At 41.0% G+C, this 21,168-nt stretch overlaps 1 protein-coding gene across 11 annotated transcripts in view; it reads left to right on the top strand.

The window, feature by feature from the left end:
• The window catches only part of baz2ba (bromodomain adjacent to zinc finger domain, 2Ba), a gene marked incomplete at its 3' end in the record, with an annotated part of 96,123 nt that overhangs the window by 4,612 nt on the left and 70,343 nt on the right, over positions 1–21,168 (top strand). For all 11 annotated transcript variants that reach the window (XM_079840106.1, XM_079840112.1, XM_079840115.1 and 8 more), the window contains exon 2: positions 10,913–10,956. The remainder of the gene's footprint in view (positions 1–10,912; positions 10,957–21,168) is intronic.

The following is a 21,168-nucleotide window of genomic DNA, read 5'->3' as shown; positions in this document are numbered from 1 at the left end:
CGTGTGTGTCTTTCCGCCAGCGTCTCCACGTTCTGTTGTTAATCAACGAGGCCGATCTCGGGCTCGACACCTGAAGGTCGTCATTCTGAAACCTTTCTGTATGCCTGTTTTTCTGCTTTCCATCTACCCCCCCCCCCCCTCTTTCTTTCTATCTATCTATCTCTCTCAACCCCTCAATGAGGGTTTGAGTGCATTAGTGATTCCGGGCAGAGGAGTATTCTGTAGAGATGAGGGCTGTTTTTTCCACCCCGTGCTGCTTGTGTCTCCGGTGTTGTTTGCCCTCCAGGAGACTGTCATGTTGCCTGTGCCGTGGGTTGCCACTGCGGCGCTCCAGTCCCCCTGCTGAGATAATGGAGCCCGTGTTTGAAATGCCAGTAGTTTGGCCTATTTGTTCTAGTGCTTATCGCTATATTTGCATCCAGAGTAGAAATAGCCAAGATTTCAGGAATGGCAGGAATGATGCTCCTCTTGTGGGAGAGGGCAAAAGGGAGGCTGGGTGGGATTTGGCGAGAGCTGTGGGATGGGAGAGAATCTACTGCACTGTGACAGCTGACTGCAGGACATGCAGTATTTGACCCTCACACACATACACACTCAAAGACATTCAGAGATTGTGCTCAAGCAGCCCCCTCTTATTTATTGATCTCACTGCATTTAAAATCTGGTCACTGCCACCACAAAGCCTTTTCATTTTAGCTGCGCTGGCAAAGAGCACCTCAGCACAGCAAGAATTTCTAAATTTTTAATTTGCGCAGAAAGGGCCACGAAATGACAGGGATGAGATGGAGACAGAGAGACAGAAAAAGGATTGAAAATAGAATCGTTTCAGCTGACAGCGTAATGTACTTTGGAAACCGAAGCCCTTTTTGTTTTGCGTAAAGTTGCTTGCTCTCACGTTTTATGTAAGCTTTTTTTTATTCTTATCTCTTACGACATGAATGGAGAAAACAAAATTATGGTTGATAGAGCAGTTTAGTGGGTGATACCAGCTATTTAACCCTGACATGGCACACCAAGTAGTTCTGTTTCTTTTTTAGCAAAGCAATGTAGCGGGTTAAACTAGGTCTTGAACAGTAAACAAACCTCTGTTGGATTAGCTGCGAGGTTTTATAAAAAGATCTCCAGATTGAGAGAGCTGGATTAAGGGTTCTAATCTGCGTTCGCGTGAAGGTGCATCATGGTGTGCTCCTGGAGTCTACAGACGTGGGATTAGGCGCTTCAGCAGGCCTCATGCTCATCGACCCGCAACAAATGTGTGTGCGTGTGTGTTTTGAAGGGGGGGTGTCTGTCTCAGTCATTAGAAATTAGGCTGATGCTGCTTTGTTTAAGGTTGGAACGGACGAGCGATTCTTTGTTTAAATAATGTAATCATGTAAAGAGATAAGGTTAAGGACTGCAGGTTGTTTAGGTAGCGAAAGAGTGTTTGTGTCATCAGATTGTTCAGGCTGCGGTGTGGTTATTTCACATGACACTCAAAATGAGAGGAAAAACACTGCATTGGCTCTCTCTTTCTCTCAGTTTCTATCTCTCTGTATTATCTCTGTTAGATGGGTAGAAAGCTGTGAAACCCGTCTGTAATATGAGCAGTCTGTAAACTTGGCAATAGCACTAGAAGAAGCCTGATCCGGAGGCCATGAAGAGCCTCTTGTTGAGTCCTTCGAGTGTTAGTGTGTGTATGATTGCGTGGAAGGGCATCTGTATGTTTGTTCTGACGGCAGAGGATCATATGGACACATTCTAGGGCGAGGGATGAAATGAATGGTAGAGTGAGCAGTGCATCCTTATTTGACCACGCTCTGAGTGTGTGAGCACCTTCGTAACCAAAAGCCTTGTTTTGTGCTCTTAGGGTTTTATCTGAGTGTGTCTTAGTGTGTGTGTGTGTGTGTGTGTGTGTGTGTACACGCATACGGGTGACTGTGCATGTATGTGTGTTTGTGTGTGTGTGTAGAGATGGAAATATCCTTTGCTCCTGCAGGCTAGAATAAATCCTGTGTGAGAGCTCCCTGGTGTAATCCAAACACTGCCAGCTAATTTAAGCGTGCAGCAGGAGCAACAGCATCTTTCATGAAAACAATGCATTCAGTCTAGAGCTCATCTTCACTTCCTTCAGTCATCACCCTGACTTTAACGTTAAAGCTCAACACACAACCCAACACAACTGCTCAAAACACCACTAAACCCCAACAGACCAGCTCAAAATGCCACTGAACATCTCAATAACATATCTCAACAAACCACCACACAACTTAATCCTACAGCCCAAGATTACAGCCCAGCCTACCACCAGATGATTCAACACAACACCTCAACATAGCACTTGACTGAACATAGCAACAGAAAGTTCAACACACCACCATAACCCAACACTGCACACCCAAAAGACCACCGCACGAGCCAACACTTTAGCCGAACACACCACCAGGTGACAATAGATCTACATGACACTTGACTGAATATCCAAACACCTCAAAAAACAAAACCCCACCATGTTGTAACACAACAGCCAACACCATACCTGATTGCCCACTGCAACAGCTCAACACTGCTTGAGTGAACACACTTAGCAAAGCACAATAACTTAAGCCAGTACAACAACCCTGTTGTGTTGGGCTCAATATGCCGCCACACGACTCAACACAATAGCTGAACACGCCACTTGACTGAACATCCCAACACTACACGCCCAACAGACCACCACATGACCCAACACAACAGCTGAACACACCAACACAGCCCATCACAACAGCTCAACTTGCCATTTGTCTAAACATCCAAACACCATACATAAATACTAGGGCTACACAATATATCGTTACCAGTGTTACACGGTGTTCAGCCGCAACACCGGTTGCATCACTTGCCCACCCCAACATTGTTTACATTTTTTATAGTAATAAAAATGGCTTCATGTCCACCAAAGCGTTTTTAGCCAGCGCAAAACGCTAGCCGCTCTGCTGAAAAAGCCTAGCTGTGAGCGATTGAGAACGTTTTTGTTTTCAGCTGTGATGCTTTGCTTGCTATGGATATGGAATATACGGAAGTGTTACTAGTATCTCATTTCATGTAAAGTATTTCCACTGGCTCAATTTAAATAATTTTGTTCTGTTATTATGCTTGTTGTTGTCATCTGTTGACGTTGTACAAGCAGAATGTGCAGTTGGTCGGTGTGGTATTTGTCCCGCCCCTTCTCCAATGTGATTGGACGGCTGGGTAAAAACTGACAGTGATAAGTGTTGCGTTTTACCCAAAGTTGAACATTCTTCAACTACCGGCAACCGGTAAAAACGTGTTGTAAAAATTAGAGTCGACCCATTTATCGGCCTGCCGATTTTATCGGCCGATATGAGCCTGTCGCAGATAGATCGGCATTGCCGTATATATGCCGCCCATACGTCTCACAGCACCAAATATTCACACAAAATTATGGCAAAATAGCGGTCTTGTTGTGTATCATCGTAAACATAGCCGGTTAAGTGAACGTAAACATGAAATTTGCCAGTCACCGCCAGCGTTTTTGGTAATTTTCACAAGTTTCATGGCCCATAGAATATCTTGTTATATGAATATCTAAACATGTAATATATCAAAAGAAAGAATAGACCCTCTGTTTTATTCTATCTTCATGCATTCTTTTTTTAACAACACTTGAATGCGAGTAAGTTTCATGAAAAAAGCAACATTTTGAGAATAAAGCTGAGAAATTGGAGAGTAACTTGCATACAGATGGGATTTAGAACGATGATCAAAACACAGATGGAGTCCATCAACACCCCAAAGATTCACAGTCCTATAGCTTGGGTTGACATTTCATTCAGCAACATTAGGCAGTTTTTAATTATATGCTGTTAGATGTTAATGATCGCATTATTTTTCATATGCATCTGCTTATAAAAGATTGCTCGTTCCTGCCTCTTCTTCACCTGTGCTTTGATCAGATTCTGTTCACTCGTTCAGGAGATGTGTAATAGCGCCCCCTACCGTATAGCAGTGAAAACACGGAAAAATCGTGTCAATGGCAGGAAGCATTTTCTCATAAATGACGAGATTACAAAAGACAGAAAAAAACGGCTTCTTGACTGAATAACTTTAATAAGGGTTAATCTATTTTTATGCACTGAAGATTATGAAGTGATATTTTACATTTGATTACTATTTCTGTTCCTGAAGATCTAGTTTAGATCTACTTGAAAAACCTGAAAATAACTGTTTTTCATTTGTATGTTTGTTCTGTTGTATTTATGTATAATGTATGTATATGATGTATATATACTGCATTCTATATACAGTACAAGTCAAAACTTTGGACACCAATGGGAAAGTGTGTCCAAACTATTGATTGGTACTGTACTATAATATACACAAAGAATATCGGCTGATATATCGATATCAGACTTTTTTTTACTCCCTAATATCGGTATCGGCCCCCAAAAACACATATCGGTCAGGCTCTAAAATGAGGCGCTCCTATTTAAAACAACTGAAAAAATGCACTAGGCGCAGGATCTCTTTGGTGGGCACTGGACACACGGCCTTACAGAACAGACAATACAATTAAAATAACTGCGTCTGCTCAATTCAGCTGGAGCCGAACGAGAGTTGCAGGACAAATCAGCAGCCGATTTCATTTATCGTGTTGGACGAGAGTCACTAGCTGACTGACAAGATGATGGCGGAAGATTTGGCCTTAAAGCGAAATGTAAAAGCAGCTATTTGGCAATATTTTGGATTTAAACCCAATGCTATAGGGAACCTGCAAAGGGTTTGTGGTGTTTTTCTAGATGTTCTGTTTTTCATTAAGAATAATAATGAACCCACCAGTCAAGCAATTGCCGGCCCTGAATTGCTGCTAATTTGGGGCAGAGCGATCATTTTCGACTATGAAAACTTCCATAGGAATTAATTGAAAATGCTCGCTGTGCTCCGCACCAGTGGACAGGCACTGTTATGAATACCTGTGTGTCCGGCCGTCTCCATTTATTTCGAACTGGCGATTTAAAAGTGAGGTGCAAATGAGGAAAAAAAAAAACACGGTGATACCGGTATTACTGTGTTGTCACACGAGTTAGAATTTCCTCACCGTTACGTCCCTATAAATATAATGAATCTTTGTTAAAGCTACAAAAGTGATTTTCTCTTTGTCTTTTGTTGTTGGATTAAAATGAATTACATAGAAGGCTGCAGGTATATTAGGCTTCTGTCACTTTAAAACCTAATGCACAGATCCAATATAATAATAATAATAATAATACACATGTTGTTGACGTTCACTTAAGACATAAGCAATACTCACAGAGACGGGCATTTTGATATAATTTTGCATGTATTTGTCTGTTCAAGCACAAAAAGACTAGAAAGAGATCTGAATTCGGTGTTCGTGTGCTGTCTGCTCAGCTCTATGTGTGCGGCTGCGTGCACAGTTCCAAATTTAGTTATTTTAGTTTCTTTTCGCTTGAATGATTAAACTGACAGGACTTAAAAACATGCACGAATGATAAACCTTCACTCAATGATGGTTAAACTTTGCAACAAATCCTTGACAAAAAAGAGTATATTTTATGTTCCCAAAAAGAAAAAAGTCACTGAGCTTTGAATTAACATGAGGGTGACAGAAGATTTACCAGAACAGTGTAGTGGGATTCTCCACTAATGTATTGCCATGAGCCATCCTGCTATCAACAACACCAATCACCTTTCACTGCATACTGCTTCAGACCAAGTTGCATCATGCTACTGTTCCTAATGTATTGTAATATTTGTTGGATATAAAACATATTTTATATTTGTTAAAAAAGGCAGACATTTTTGTCCTTGCTACTTCTTCACTGGATTGATATCAGGTTGACGGCGAGAGCTTTCATGTTGGGTGTGTTGAGCTTAGAGATGATAGATGACTATCTGGTTGGTTTGTGTGTGTCAGTGTGTTTGTTCGTATGTGTGCGTGTGTTTGAGAGGAAGGCGTGACAGCTGCATAGGCAGCGGGATTGACCTTCACGCAGAGAAATCTCAAGGCCTGTTTGATTACACGGTATTCTGCTGCTTTGCGTTCTTTGGCGCTTAACTTAATTCTCGGACAGCGTTTAATCTGTGATCGGCTACTTTTGACTGCCAGTGTTATTGTTCAGGACCCTCAATTAGGGTACATGTTGTTCAAATAATATGGTCACATGTAAGGGTGTTATCTATGTTTGTTGAATTGGTGGTATAATGCCAGTATTAGTATGCTTGATAGGCTACAATGTGGCCTTAAAGATTTTATATTACAATGATATTTAGACACTTAAGATTACAGGGTCTCACTGTCTCTTTGTGGCTTTTCAAAATCTAAAATGTAAGATTTAGTATTATACCGTTTAGTATTCTATAGTCAAACCAAAATTTAGTCAGAAACCTTCAACATTTTCTCACATTATCACAGTTTATTCGCTATAGTTTAGAAAATGGTCATAAAATATGACAAGAACTCGGAGTTAAACTGTGTCAGAACAAATTCATCTTGATAATGTCAGATAACTTTGATAGAAAGGTATGTAATGGATTACAATCAACCAGCTGTCAGCTGTTAAATTTAAGTACACAATTAGATAATACCAGTTTAGGACCAAGCAATGCTTAATTTTGTTCGGTCTGTGGTGTAAAAGGTCACATTAGCAATTAAAGAAAAAACACTTAAGCAAAACATGGTCAGGTCAAAGTGTCTGAATAATATTGATCCCAATTTTTTTAATCAATTTTACTGGTAGTCCACTGTATGAAGAATTGCTGTGTATAATATATTTTGCTATCCTCAGTTACATAAATGAACTATAGTGTCCTGCACCCACTAGTAAAAAATTATATCTGGTGTCTGAATAATGTTTGGTTTGACTGTATTTTCAAGATATAATAAGAGATAATAAAAATGCATTTCCAGATAGATTCCACTAGATAATAATAACAGATTTTACACAAATGTTTGCCTTAGTTCATAATGCCATATGTTGCCTCTACAAGCATCAATGACTAATAGGGGTATAACAGTTCAAATTACTCACAGTTCGGTTTTTATCACGGTTTTAGGGTCATGGTTTGGGTATGGATCGGTATGTGCTATGTTCAAGTAAAAAAGGACTACTGTTAAATAAAAATAAAGAAAATAAGAACAAATAATCAAACTACAAGCAACGGCACAAATAAATACAATACAGTAATGATACAAATAAAATAAACAGTGCTTTTTCAGGTTTTCATGTTTTTTTTTTATTGATTTTTAACATTTTAATGATGCAATATTGATGTGCGCATGTGCAGTAAGCCGTGGTAGGACAATCTGCTGGGTAGGATGAAATGTCAGGACACCAAACTCAGACTACAGGAGTTTCAGACCGATTTATGCCAGGGCACCGGTCAGTTCTGATTTTCGTCCCAGATTATCTGGTAATGTGAGGCATTTACAGATCAAATCTTAAACCTCCCAATCTGCTCGCAGTCACATCACAGGCAATATCAAATATGTTTGATATTTAGGATTTTGAATCGGGATGATTACGACTATGATTGCGTCAGTACTTCCACAATAGCCAATTAGAGAGTCTACAAGGAGACGGAAGTGACGGAACTTTTGAAATGGCGACCGCAAAACAGCAAGCAGCTGTACAGGTCCATTGGACAATGGAGATGTAGGAACGGCTGGTCGAAATGTGGCAACAACACGACTTTCTTTATAATGTCTCCTCATATAATGTCGACAGCAAGTTGCACACAGTATGCATTTTGTTAACATCCGCTTCCCTGTGAGGTGCTAAATCTGTCATGGTAATCTTAACAATATCTTGTGTGATGCACCATGCTTTTAAAACCGTCTAACGTGTGCAGGTTTTAGATTTGAAAGAAGAAAACCTGTGAAGATTCTCCTTATGTGCGTGACACAACCAGATTTCACAATCGGTTAAGATTTAAAAACTCCTGTAGTCTGAGCCCGGCTTTAGTCTTCGAGGTAATGTACATTATTTGGTTTATCAGCATGCTTTGCACATTTGAGTTCACTCCCATATTGTCTATATGCTGCTGAGATCCTGCTTTGCCACTCAGGAGGACAATTGAGGGCCTGGCTATAATTGGGATACAACTATCACAAAAGAATACAAACTGCTTGAGAAGTGACTAGATGATAAGAACAATAATTTTTATGATTGTATCTTTCTATCTCCTTTTTTACTTGTATTTGACACCTTTAGTATTTTAAGCAAACTTAAGAGAAAATATATGTAAACTTAAGAGGAAAAAATGGGTTATGTAACTATAGTTCCTTTAACACACTGCAGTTATGACTTTGTCATATCGTCATAGAGACCATTAAATATGTGTGCAAGAGGCTTCTCAACTATCGAGAAACGTTTCGAAACAAGTCATGCACAGTCATGAGATTCCTTTGACTGACTAGTGAATAAACTTTTTAAGTGAATGCTCTTGTAAGGCTTTGCATTTTGCAGCATTTTACGGCATTTCACTTACAGGCTAATCTAAACTAAAGCCTCTGATTATTTTCCCATTAGTGTGTTTGTTTTCATATCTGGAAGTGCCTAAAACATGTTTTCTGTTCCTTCGTGTATGGCGATGCAGAGCTTCAGAAACTTTCCCACATGTTCCACCTTTGTTTAAAAACTGCTCTATTTCATGTGGAGACACATGAGTGTTTTTTCTCTCTCTTTCGCTCACTCTTGTTCTTCCTTTTGCTTCCATCTGGTCTTCATTTCCACCAGACTTCAAAGGTGAAGGAAAGCGAGGATAGGAAATGGGTTGAATATTAATTTGGCCTTATTGTCACGAGTTGCTGTGTTGTGCACAGATGAACTTTTACCACAAATGTAAAGCGAAATCACCGCAGTGTTTAGCAATCTGTTCAAAGACGATTGCTGCGTCCTTGTGTGTGAGAAAGCGACTCTGTATGTGTGTGTGTGTGTAGCACGGTTCTTCCATTAGCGTGTGAGTGATGACCTCCAGTGTGGGCAGTTTAAGTTATAGCCTACCCCCTCCTCTCTCTCAGATGGAGCTAATTGTCTGGTGGCCATTTTTGAGGAAGTGTTTCCAGGTATGAGGTTTTTTTTATTCTGGATGGCCATCTGTATTTTCTTTTCTTCCCTCCTTTTCTCAATACCATCACCTGGAGAAACCGCAATCGGCCTAATGATGAAAGAATAAGATTATCAACAAGAGAGAAAAAGATCTGATCCAAGGCTGTTTTTTCAGAGTCACAGAACTCACACACAGATTCCATTTTGTCAGCTTTCAGCTGGGCATAATACAGCGATAAAAGACTCTGCCCTGCAGCCACACTGAATCATACAGAGCAAAGAGAGGGAGAGAGAGCAAGAAAGAGATGAGAAAGCGAGAGAAAAGGAAAGAGAAGTCTCTTTGTGCTGTGTGTGCTCATATTGTATGAAAAAAGATGAATCACTTCTATTTAGGGATCAGTTTCCTGAAACTGGACGGGTGAGACGATTCCACGGGAGATAGATTGTCGGGACTTGCCTGTGTTTCTCTGAAGGGTTGGAGCTAAACGTCTGCAGTCGTGGCAAGGTGCTCCCTAAAGGACCGGCTCCTCCGACAGGAAGTATCAACCTGGAGCAGAAAGAACAAAAAGGGGGGAAAAAAAAGTCCCTCCCGTCTTTTCTCCTCGCACACCATCCTCACAGCTGCGCACAGTTTGCAGTCTATCCGAAGGGGGTGCGTTATCATTTCATCTAAATTCCTCCCCCTAGGCAAGTCAATAAAAAAAAATGTAACGTCAAGACGTTTTTGATTAGGTGGTCCTCTGGATGGATGAAGATGTTTGGGGAGAGCTCAGCACTTGTAGCGCGCGCCGCTACACACACATTCCGGCCTTCGTTTGCAGTAGCGCCGTGTTATTGTTATAATGATCAGGCCATTCGTATCATCTAGAAAATGATCAACCCCCCACCAGTGCGCTCGCCATTATCTCAGTCTTCGTCTCTCTGAGCTGTCATTACGACTGAGCTCCCCCCAGTGACATCAGCTCTAACGGCGCGCGTGTCCTTGGTCACTGCGGCGATGGAGCGTCTCCGCCGTGGACGGATGAGTCGGATTTTGATTGACGCGTGGATGCTGTCATTCACAGCCTGGCTCAGTGTGTAGCAAACAGTGGTAAACTCTTCCAGACTTGTAACTCTGCCCAGATGGAAATGTTTTAAAGAACTAAAAAGAAGAACTAACTGCCCGGCCACAGATTAGTCTGAGTATGTCTGCTGTTCGTTTGTGGTAGTAATTTGTTTGAGCTTTTTTCCTCCTTGTGCATGTGGTGTTTGTTTCTGAGCAGCATGTGTATGTGCAACTTGTTATCTGTGCAGATTGAGGAGATTGGAAACCGAATCTGATTTGTGTGTCTGTTTCACCTTTGTGTCTCGGTGCTGTGATGTTCCTGATAATTCTTAAGTACACACACACGCACACAAACAGAGAGAAATGCGCACAAATGCTGTGAGAACTGGAGCAGGCTGGTTTTCTGTACAAGACAGTGTGTGTGCTTGGAAAATCGTCCCACACACCCTGGGTTTTAAAGCCTTGCTGTAATTCCAACAGGTTTAGCAGGAAAAAAAGACGGAACCAGGAGCGTGTATGAGCATTCACACATTCATGTGTTTTTGCTTTACGTGTGTGGGCATGTGAAAAGTGGTTGTCAGTGTCTTTGTACGTATGCATATGTTTTTCTTAGTTAAAACCATTGGCAGCCACAGGTTGGGTGTAAACACACTGTATTTCTCTAACCACAAAACTGAAACCTGTTGCCGTTGACTTTTTCCCTTGGGGCCAAGCTGCTTATTAAGTCTTATTTATGGCAGTTTATCTTCATTTTGTTTCTGTTTAGTGACCAAATGTGCCATTAAAACACTTTTTTTTCTTCTCTTGTCTGCTACAGGTGGACAAGCAGTGATGTCACACAGCTGAGGACACTCCCACTCAGTGAGTATTCGTACCATAATGCTTCATAGCCAGTTGTCATCACTTTTTTTTTTTAAACCTTCCTTCTGTGACTTTGCATTTGTTGCAAGACCAGTTTTCCAGTTTTGAAGTCATTTGTCACGGTTATGCACCTCTGTGTTTGTTTCGGGTAATTGGATGCTGTAACCGAAAAGGGTGAACACAGATTCAGCTGATTTAAACCTAATTTAATTTCGTTCTTAGAATGTGAGCCTCTCTTTTCACCCTTCTCCCCCCCCAATTAGCTGAAACAAAGCTCTCCAAAGGCAATTGTTAGGTTGACATTTCTTAAGCGTGCTTTGGGTTTTTTTTTTTTCCCGTCGTATTTGTAAAGATCTTTAATTTGGCAATTCATTTTCACAGCTGAGTCTCTTGAACGAACCGCTGCGGTGGAGAGAGTTTGTGCACTGGAACAAACAAATCAGCCGGTTTCTCTCTCTCCCTGTGTGGGCTCAGGCTAATTGGTAGCGCGGATGCTGGTCGTGGTGTTAGCGGTGATGCTAGGCAGGCGGCAGCCTCTCAGGGCTCTCTGCTCGGCTGCATCGTTTCATTCCCCAGCTCCCTGGTGGTTTCAGAGACTGACAGAAATACAAGGACATTTCTTTCCACTCTCTCGCTGTCTCTACCTCCCTCTCATTCTCTCTGTCTCTACCGCTAACAAGTGACAATATAGGGTTTGAGTTCTGGAGTGCTTAAAGACTGAGAAACGGACTGCAGCTGCCTCAGGTGAACATGCAGCTGCGTGTAGACCAAGTGCTTCCTCAGATGTGCGTGTGTGTATGTGTGTGTGGTGGCTTACAGGTGACTTTTATTAGAATAGTCTTCCATTCACACTCTAGAGGAAACAATATACATATATATATATATATATGGAAGGACATGTATGGATGGCAAGAAAGAGAGAATGGGATGGGGAAAAACAGAGAGAGAAAGACAGGAAATAGGTAGACAAAGACAGAGAGACAAAGACGGGCTCTCAGCTACACATCATTGCGGCCTCTCACATTGGCAGCAGCCACTGCCACCGTCTCAGCCATCAATAATGGTAATGGAAGCTCCATCCGAGCATTGATTTCTGGGAATTGTAGGAAGGCGTGAAGGGTCATCCGTGCTCAACGGCTCTGCTCGTTTAGTGAAGGCGAGACAGGCCAGGATTTCAGCATGAATCACGCTAACATTCCTGTATGTCTGACTTACAAGGCAATCATGCTTTGAAGGCAGCACCGTGCATGTCCTTTGAATGCTTAGGCATTGCCCTAGAAAAGTTAGAAAAAATGGAAAAGTAGCTTGTTGTTTTTAGGGCTGTCAACACTTTCATCTACTACAATTAATTACAAAAAATGAGGTGGTAAAAGAATCACCACAGTTAATCATGGCCTCTGACTTGCACGCAAATATGGAACAGAGATACGTCTTAAGCAGTGTTGTTGTTGTTAACTAAGGCTATTAAAATCATTTTGGGTAATTTAAATAAAGCTGAAATGAAATAAAATATAAATATTACATGAAATGATGATTATTTATTAAATTAATTAAAGCTAAATATATAAACTAACAAAAGTGACAGCACATTGCTAAAACTAAAATTAGAATGAGAACTGGAAATAAAATAAAAGCTATTTCAAAATATCAATGTGTACTATACTATAAATAATACTAACCCTGGATACTGAAAGTTTTTCCTTAACAGTAAATTAAGAGTATCTTAAAAACACAGTATTAATTCAGCATTTAGTAGGTCATTGATAGGCTTATAAATCCACTTTTTGTAACGTCTATTATACGTCTCATCTACCACAATAATGTAACATGTAATCTGAATAACGTAATCAATTCAAGTACAATTTTTAATAGAATTGATGACTTTTTTCTTCAGAATGTTAGAACCAGCGTTGCAAAGTAAGGATATAGTGTTCCGGTAACTCAAAAAGAGCACGGCAACACAAATATCGTGGGTTTGATTGTCATGATAAAATTCATAAAATGATAAAATGTAAATTTAGAAACTAAACAAAAGCATACTGAGGCCTTGCAAGAGTATCAGTTATAGGGAAGAACGTTCCTTTCTCATGAAAAAAGAGAGGATGGAACAAAAAAAAACACTGCTTGGACACCCAGAGGGAATTACAAAAGTTTATAGATGGAGAGAATATCAACCAGTCTCATTGGAGAGTTGAAATTGAAGAGTAAAATCAGGTCTGTCAGGACATATCGAAGGAAAACACACTCCTATCTTTTTCGTTCTGAAAGGGAGGTTATAAGTTGTAGTTGTAGTCACTGAAAATGCTGGAGACTATATAGAAGAGAGAGAACTGAGCTCTTGCAATTTTGCCCAGGGGCAAACCAGCTATTTATTAGCGCACATGTTAAACCCTCTCGCTTCAAAGCAAACTTTCCTCCCAGCCTCCCACAGAGGGGGAAAGAGAATAATAAAGCAGAGGAAATGGCATTTCTCTGCACAAAGTGGATATGAGTATGTTCAGTGTAACCTACTACTCTTTATTTCGAGTAGAGAAAGAATGAAAAATGGAAGCAAAGGAAGACAAAAGAGGGTGGTGAAAGGGAAAAAAAGAGGCATGAGAGTGTGTTTGAGCATAGATCTTGGCCAGGCAGTGTCAAGCTCCAGGCCTCTCTCTTTCTCTTTCCTGCATCCCTTGGGACGGCTCATAGCTCATACTTCCTGCTGGATCTTGAGCAGGAATCATGGTAGAGGGGTCTGTTTTCATTGCTGGTGCTGTGCAGTAGGAGTGTGTCTGTACTTGTGCGTCAGAGGCAAAACATACCGGTTGTTTGATACAAATAATGCAGGCCTGCTGGATTTTGTGCATGTGTGTGTGAAAGGTGTAATGGACCCCTGCCTGAACTCTGCTGGGCCCTCCAGATCCCTGGTGAGAGTTATTACCTCAGTATAAAATGCTGGACACACACACATGCACACATACAGCGAAGGAGAAATGGGGTGCCTCAAGTGTCTGTCATTGGTCCCTTTTGTTTAGTTTTTTCTCCCTATGTCCCTCTGCTTGCCACTTGTGATTTTACTATTCCTTCTTGTCTTACATATTTATGCCCTGGCCAGGGTATGAGGCCATGCTGATTCTGACTGTACTGGAGGATACAGCAATAAATACTGAATCTTCCATAGAGAGAAAGAACGAGTCAGTTAGATGAGGCAGTTAATGTTCAGAGTACATATCATAAACATAATCTCCTGTTATCTTGTCTTAGCCAGGCCCCCCACTTGCATAAGCCTTCATATATGGCTCCATAGACATACACACACACAATACACATGCTCTCATGCAGGTTACACAATGTAGGTAGACGTTATTCATTTGCTGGTGTCATTGTGTTTTAAAGTGGCAGTTCAATGACAACATAAGCCAAAAATAACAGTATCGGAACATGTATGCATTCTAGCACCCACCACAACTAGAAAGATAAATGAATACAGAAAATAGAAGAGTTAGAAGACGGGGCTGAGAGAGCGGGAGGGAGAGAGAGAGAAAAGGAGAGGGGAAAAACATCCAGAAGGTCAGGATCAGCGGGTGGCCATCTAAGTGAGCGACATTCAGAGACTCCGATTGAGTTTCACCCGCCCTGTTACCGTGGAGATCCATCCAATAATACCACCCTATCCACATCAGAATCACTACAATACACTACACCTACAACAGACTGACAAATAGTGCACTGGCTAAACTGACACAGCCACAGCAGGCAGTGCTCAAATCTGAAGCAATATCTCGCTAATGCTCCGCAAGAATCCACATATTTTGCTTCAACAACAGAAATGTTTTAAGTTGGCGAGCCCAACCCAAAGACAGGTGTCCTTTTGAAATAATGGGAACTACCTATTTGTTGATTGTGGTTCAGCTAAACACTGTGGAACCATGTGGGTGTGTCAAGCATGTTTTTGGATCGCAGATATCTTAAGACCAACCTATCCAAAATGTTGGGTATCCTGATGTTCCATAACACCTACTGCTAAAGAAACCAACACACGAAGCGAATCAAAACGGACACAAAGCCTTGGGGCTCTTCAGAGCAGCTCAGCATAAAAGGACAAGGGCTTTATCAGCACTGCTCTTACAAACTTACTGAACGGCTTGGAATTAACCAGCAGTCACCTTCAGGCTTTCTCCATGCGGTCACTTAGCCATTAAGCAAGGAACAGTTGAGTGAAAAATATTAGATTTTGAGTCGTTTCCTTACCTCCTCAGTGGGTAAATGACTATTCGATGAAACCATGGTCTCTCTTGAAACGGCCTATTCCTTAGATGAAGATGAATCATGAAATGTCATTTTTAAAAGCTTTCAAGCCATTCACTTGAAAAACAAGAAGTTGAAATGCTTCCACAACTGTATGTTAGACGTTGTTAACTCACAAACAATACACAATGAAAATCATCAGACAATATTTAACTTACAATGCCTGCTAGAGTTTGAGTCAACACTAGACCCTTCTTTGAGACCTAGAGAGAGCCAGACCCAAACTAGTTCCAGTTGTAGATCCACTTAAACCCAGGTCAAAAATAGGACCCTTGAGGCCTAAACTCTGACAAAGACCATACAGTCAACAAATCAACGGGAATAGAAAAAAAATGCTGAACTTTTTGGTAATATCTGGGACTTTCCATGAATAGATTTGTTTTTTTTTACCTTTTCAGTAAATGATATGTAAATGAAAATGATTGTCAAATTTATGTCTACTAAATAATTAGTTTTTAGTTAATATTATGCTATTATTGTGTTTAGTGGTTTATTTTTTATTCATTTTATGAGGTTTGCAATTTTTGCAAACGTGATATAAAAATTCAGACATGTCTAAATGTAAAACCTTCAATAGTGCGACTTATTTTTTAATTATTAAATCGTCAAAATGTATAAAAATAGTAAGAGTGTTTTAACTGAAAGGGATAGTTCACCCAAAAATTTAAATTCTATCATTTATTACTCAAAAATATTTTCATGATTTGTTATCACAAATTTTTATCATTTGTCAAATCAACTTGGATAATTAATGTGGTTCAGATAACATAATATTTTGAGTTTCTGTTTATTAAACCAATCTCCTTGGTTGTATGAACTAAATTTTTTTATTTCAATTAACTCAAAATTTTAAGGCAACCAGGTAACTTACTTTAAGTTAAACCAACAATACGTAAGACTTTCGTTCATTATCGGAACACAAATTAAGATCTTTGGAACGACGTGAGGTTGAGTAAATTCTGGCATCATTTTCATTTTTGGGTGAACTATCCCTTTAAATTAGGTTGTCATTCTACTAGTTTATATGAAAAAACGAATAGTTTTCCCAATTAAAAATATATGTCAGGCACCTGTAATGCTTTAAAAAAAGCCATGGGACATCAAAATGTACAGCATTTGTCGAACTTGCCATAGAATTCTTGTAAATTCTACGTATCAGTAAAGACCTTAAGTACATTGGAGACAGACTTCTGTCTTGTCTGACCATAAGCTGAGACCCAGACCAAGGCCACTCAAATCCAATAGCACAAAATGAAGGCCCCAACTCTAATATCTTCTCACTAAAGTGATTCTACAAATCACAATCCGTCGAAATGTCTTGACTTGATCACATTATGTCATGTAATTAGTCTGGGGGAACTTATTTCCTGAAAAAAAATCATGTAGGGTTTATTGTCTCGCGAATGTGAAGCATTTTCATTGCGTTTGAAGCAATAAGAGTTTGAGATGGTTTGGTAGATGGGTAAAACGCATTTAACACAGCTACTCTCTTTCTAGTGCTGCTGTATGTGTTTGTGTGTGTATGTGTGTGTTTTCCCGTGCTGATGCTAAAAGCGGCGTGAGGACGGATCTGAAGGAGTGAGTGCTGGAATACTAATGAACAAACAGAAGAAGAGGCTGTGTGCTCCCGTCTACCTCTCTGCAGTGGGCTCGCTCGTTCCTCTCTCTCGCTCTCTCCCTTCATCTGCACCTCTCGCTCACACAGAGGATAAACTGTGTACATGATGACATTTACACCGCAGTTGCACGCAGAGGGAGAGAGAGTGTGTGTGTGTGTGTGTGTGAGCCCTCTCATTCCTCTCCCCACCTCTGTTTTTTTCCCCTGCTCTTCCTTCATTTTGCTCTGTGCTCATCTTCTCTCCATCTCTCCTTCTCTCGCTGTGTGTGTTCAGCACAGGATGCGCACCTCAAGGGAGCACACACACATACAGGCCATTATTTATGTCTTTTTTTTTGAAGGGCAAATATAAAAAGGAGTGTCTTTGCTTTACTGCCACAAATTTGACGTGCTGGCTATGGATCCAAACACACTCTTACGACTCTTACTGAACAGTAGCCATAAACTGTGTGCTTTTGTGAAAGAAAAAGCAGCATCACAGCTTACATTCTTTACTCTGTAGGGTTTATGTTCCATTTAGAGAATAAAAATGTGTGTGTACGAGGTGCGATGGGGGGTGGGAGGGGGGTTTGAGGTCGGCCGGCGGGCGTCTCTCCAATCTCTCAGAGGAATCGGGCGGTTAAGGGCAGTTATAGGGGCTCTTGGGGAGGTTGGGGGCCCTCAAAGAAGGTTAAAGAGATTCTATTGAATCTAACTGCCCCACTCTCTCACACACCAAGATTTGACCCCCCATAAACACACCTTTCACACCAGCCACACACTTTCTCACACCTATCTCATTCACACTCCTAGACATAAACAAACGCACACACCCAACATCGCAAGCAACCCAGGGGTCTCCCTCCCTCAGCCTGGGGTATTTAGAGAGAACCCATGGCAGGCTCCAAGCTCAGAGCTGTAGAGTGCCGGAGCTGGGCCGATCTGGATCCAGGGTGGTCCGGGGAGATTCTCAGAGCATATCAGGGGCTTTTTGTATTCTGGGTGTCCAGGGAGAGCTCATTACGCTGGGTGTACGTTCGCAGAACCTCCCTCACCTCTTGGAAATAGAGAGAGAGCTGCGATACTGGACCTCAGGGAGGTCATTACAGAAAGAGAGGCTGAGAAAAAAACAGGGAGAGAGGTGGGTATGGAGTCTTAGAAATAGAAGTGATAAAGTTTGCTGATTCGTGTGTGGTGGTGGGGGTCTCTATATGTGCGATTTTGGGCATTTTTGCCCCTTTTATTTATAGCGATGGTGGGAAATGGATGCACAAAAGAAGGGAAAAGGGTTGGGAAATGATGCCAGACTCGAACCTGCATCACCCACATGAGCACCACAGCGCAATAGCAACATTTACATGCTCCCAAATAATCCCTTAGTAATTGGATTGATGGCTCAAACGGATTGAAAAGGCTTCATGTAAATACTTCAATCTATCCGAACGAAATTTCGTTTGGCTTGAAAGGGGTGGTTTTGCACATTTTGTGTGCAAAATGAGTGGTTTTGCACATGGGATATGTGAATCAGATTTAGGGTTCATATAAACAAAACTTTCAGATTCTTTCAAAATATTTGACTGCTGAATGACCTATCGAGTATTTCAGAGCAAATTGCTGATTTATTTCGCACAATATTCACTCAAGAATATTTAAAAACCAAAAATGCACATTATACCATCACAAAACGATGACACAAGGCGAAACTACAACAGGGGGAACGGCATTATCAGCCAGTGTGATGATAATTTGGAAATTGCAAAATATGGATTTATTGGTCTGTCACATAATCAGGGCGGTGGTTTAGAGCCACAGATACAACAAGAACGTTTTTCCATCATATCTGGCTATTGTTTACAGCTCACAAGGGTCTTGAGTGTCAGGGGGGAGGGACGGATGGTTTGGCGTGCAGATGGTCCAGGGAAGAGGGGGGCATTGTGTCTGTGTGTGGGTGATGTGCAGGGAGATATTTAGTATTTTATTGGTCTGTTCCAGAGGACCCAGCTGCTAGGTCATTCCCTGCTGGCACACACGGAGAGGGAGAGAGATGGTGAAAGAAAATACAGAGAAAGAGGGGGCATTAGTGTAGATGTCGATGCGAGCAGAGAGGATTTAAAGCGCAGAGGAGAGAAGAAAAGTGAAAAATCAGAGCCAGGATGAGAGAGAGCAAGACAGAGAGGAAAAAAGGGAGGGAAGGAGTAGGAGAGAAAGGAAAAGAGAGCGGAGAAGAAAAAAAAAGGAGGGAGGGAAAGAGAGATAAGCAGTGAGCGAGTGAAATGTGTCCGCCGTGATCCATCAGCCCTGCAGCCACACTAATCACAGGTGGAATTCAGCGAGCTCTTTAAAACGCTGCCTCTCATTTCAAACCCTGCCCTCAGGCTCTCTGTGTGTGTGTTTAGAAGTGTGTCAAAAATCTCTCTGCTTGCCCTATTTTGTGAGTCTGTTAGTGTGTGTAGTCCACAGTGTGTGTATGTGCATTTTAAGAGAAAGACAGGGATCTCACGAGACGGCACGTGTAGGTTGGGGTGTATGTGTGCATATTTCTGCATGTGTGTGTGCACCTGTTTGTGTGTGTAAATCCCCCAGAGACGATATCTGGCTCAAACAGCTCCAGTGATCACAGATTGTGCCGTTACTCTGTGCGTGTGTGAGCGAGCAGAAAAGAGATGGAGCAGAGAGAAGAGAGGTGTGTGTGTGTGTGTGTGTGTGTGTGTGTGTGGGAGAGAGGGCAGAGCGTCTTTGTGTCTCTACCTATCCCATCATCCCGTTCAGCTCAGCAGAGGTGACACCAAGGTGAGCGCGAGCGCTCTCTCTCCTTCTCCATCACACCAGCACTGCCTCTTGCCCTCCCTCCTCTCCTTCTCTCGCTCTCTCTCTCCCCCTCTCTCTCTCTCTCTCGCTGTGCCTCTCTGCACGGCTCAGTGGCAGATGGAGGCTGTGTCAGCAGGGAGAAATGGCCATTCACACACTCCTTACACACACTCTCCCTCTCTCTTTCTCTCTCTTGCTCTATTGGGATGAAAAATCTATCCACCCATCCATCCATCTATCTATCTATCTATCTATCTATCTATCTATCTATCTATCTATCTATCTATCTATCTATCTATCTATCTATCTATCTATCTATCTATCTATCTATCTATCTATCTATCTATCTATCTATCTATCTATCTATCTATCTATCTATCTATCTATCTATCTATCTATCTATCTATCTATCTATCTATCTATCTATCTATCTATCTGTCTGTCCAACCCTATCCATCCATCTATCCATCCATCCATATCCATCCATCCATCCATATCTATCCATCTATCCACCCATCCATCCATCCATCCATATCTATCCATCCATCCCTATCCATCCATCCACCCATCCCTATCTATCTATCTATCTATCTATCTATCTATCTATCTATCTATCTATCTATCTATCTATCTATCTATCTATCTATCTATCTATCTATCTATCTATCTATCTATCTATCTATCTATCTATCTATCTATCTATCTATCTATCTATCTATCTATCTATCTATCTATCTATCTATCTATCTATCTATCTATCTATCCCTATCCTTCCATCATCCGTATCCATCCATCCCTATATATCCATCATCCCTATCGATCCATCCATCCATCCATCCATCCCTATCGATCCATCCACCCATCCATCTATCCATCCATCCATATCTATCCATCCCTATCTATCCATCCACCTATCCCTATCTATCTATCTATCTATCTACCCACCCATCCCTATCTATCTATCTATCTATCTATCTATCTATCTATCTATCTATCTATCTATCTATCTATCTATCTATCTATCTATCTATCTATCTATCTATCTATCTATCTATCTATCTATCTATCTATCTATCTATCTATCTATCTATCTATCTATCTATCTATCTATCTATCTATCTATCTATCTATCTATCTATCTATCTATCTATCTATCTATCTATCTATCTATCTATCTATCTATCTATCTATCTATCTATCTATCTATCTATCTATCTATCTATCTATCTATCTATCTATCTATCTATCTATCTATCTATCTATCTATCTATCTATCTATCTATCTATCTATCTATCTATCTATCTATCTATCTACCCACCCATCCCTATCTATCCATCTATTTATCCATCCATCCCTATCTGTCCATCCATCCATCTATCCCTATCTACAGTATATATCCATCCATCCATCCATCCATCCATCCATCCATCCATCCATTTATCTATCCATCTCTCTGTCTGTCAATTACATGTTGTGGCAGATCAGAAACCAGCCATTGGATGGAGAATTATTTAGTCTT

Source organism: Gobio gobio, assembly GCF_949357685.1.
Source record: "Gobio gobio genome assembly, chromosome: 17".
NCBI classification, from domain to species: Eukaryota; Metazoa; Chordata; class Actinopteri; order Cypriniformes; family Gobionidae; genus Gobio; species Gobio gobio.
The sequence above is the reverse complement of the archived record's forward strand: the minus strand, read 5'-3'. Positions and strand labels throughout refer to the sequence as shown.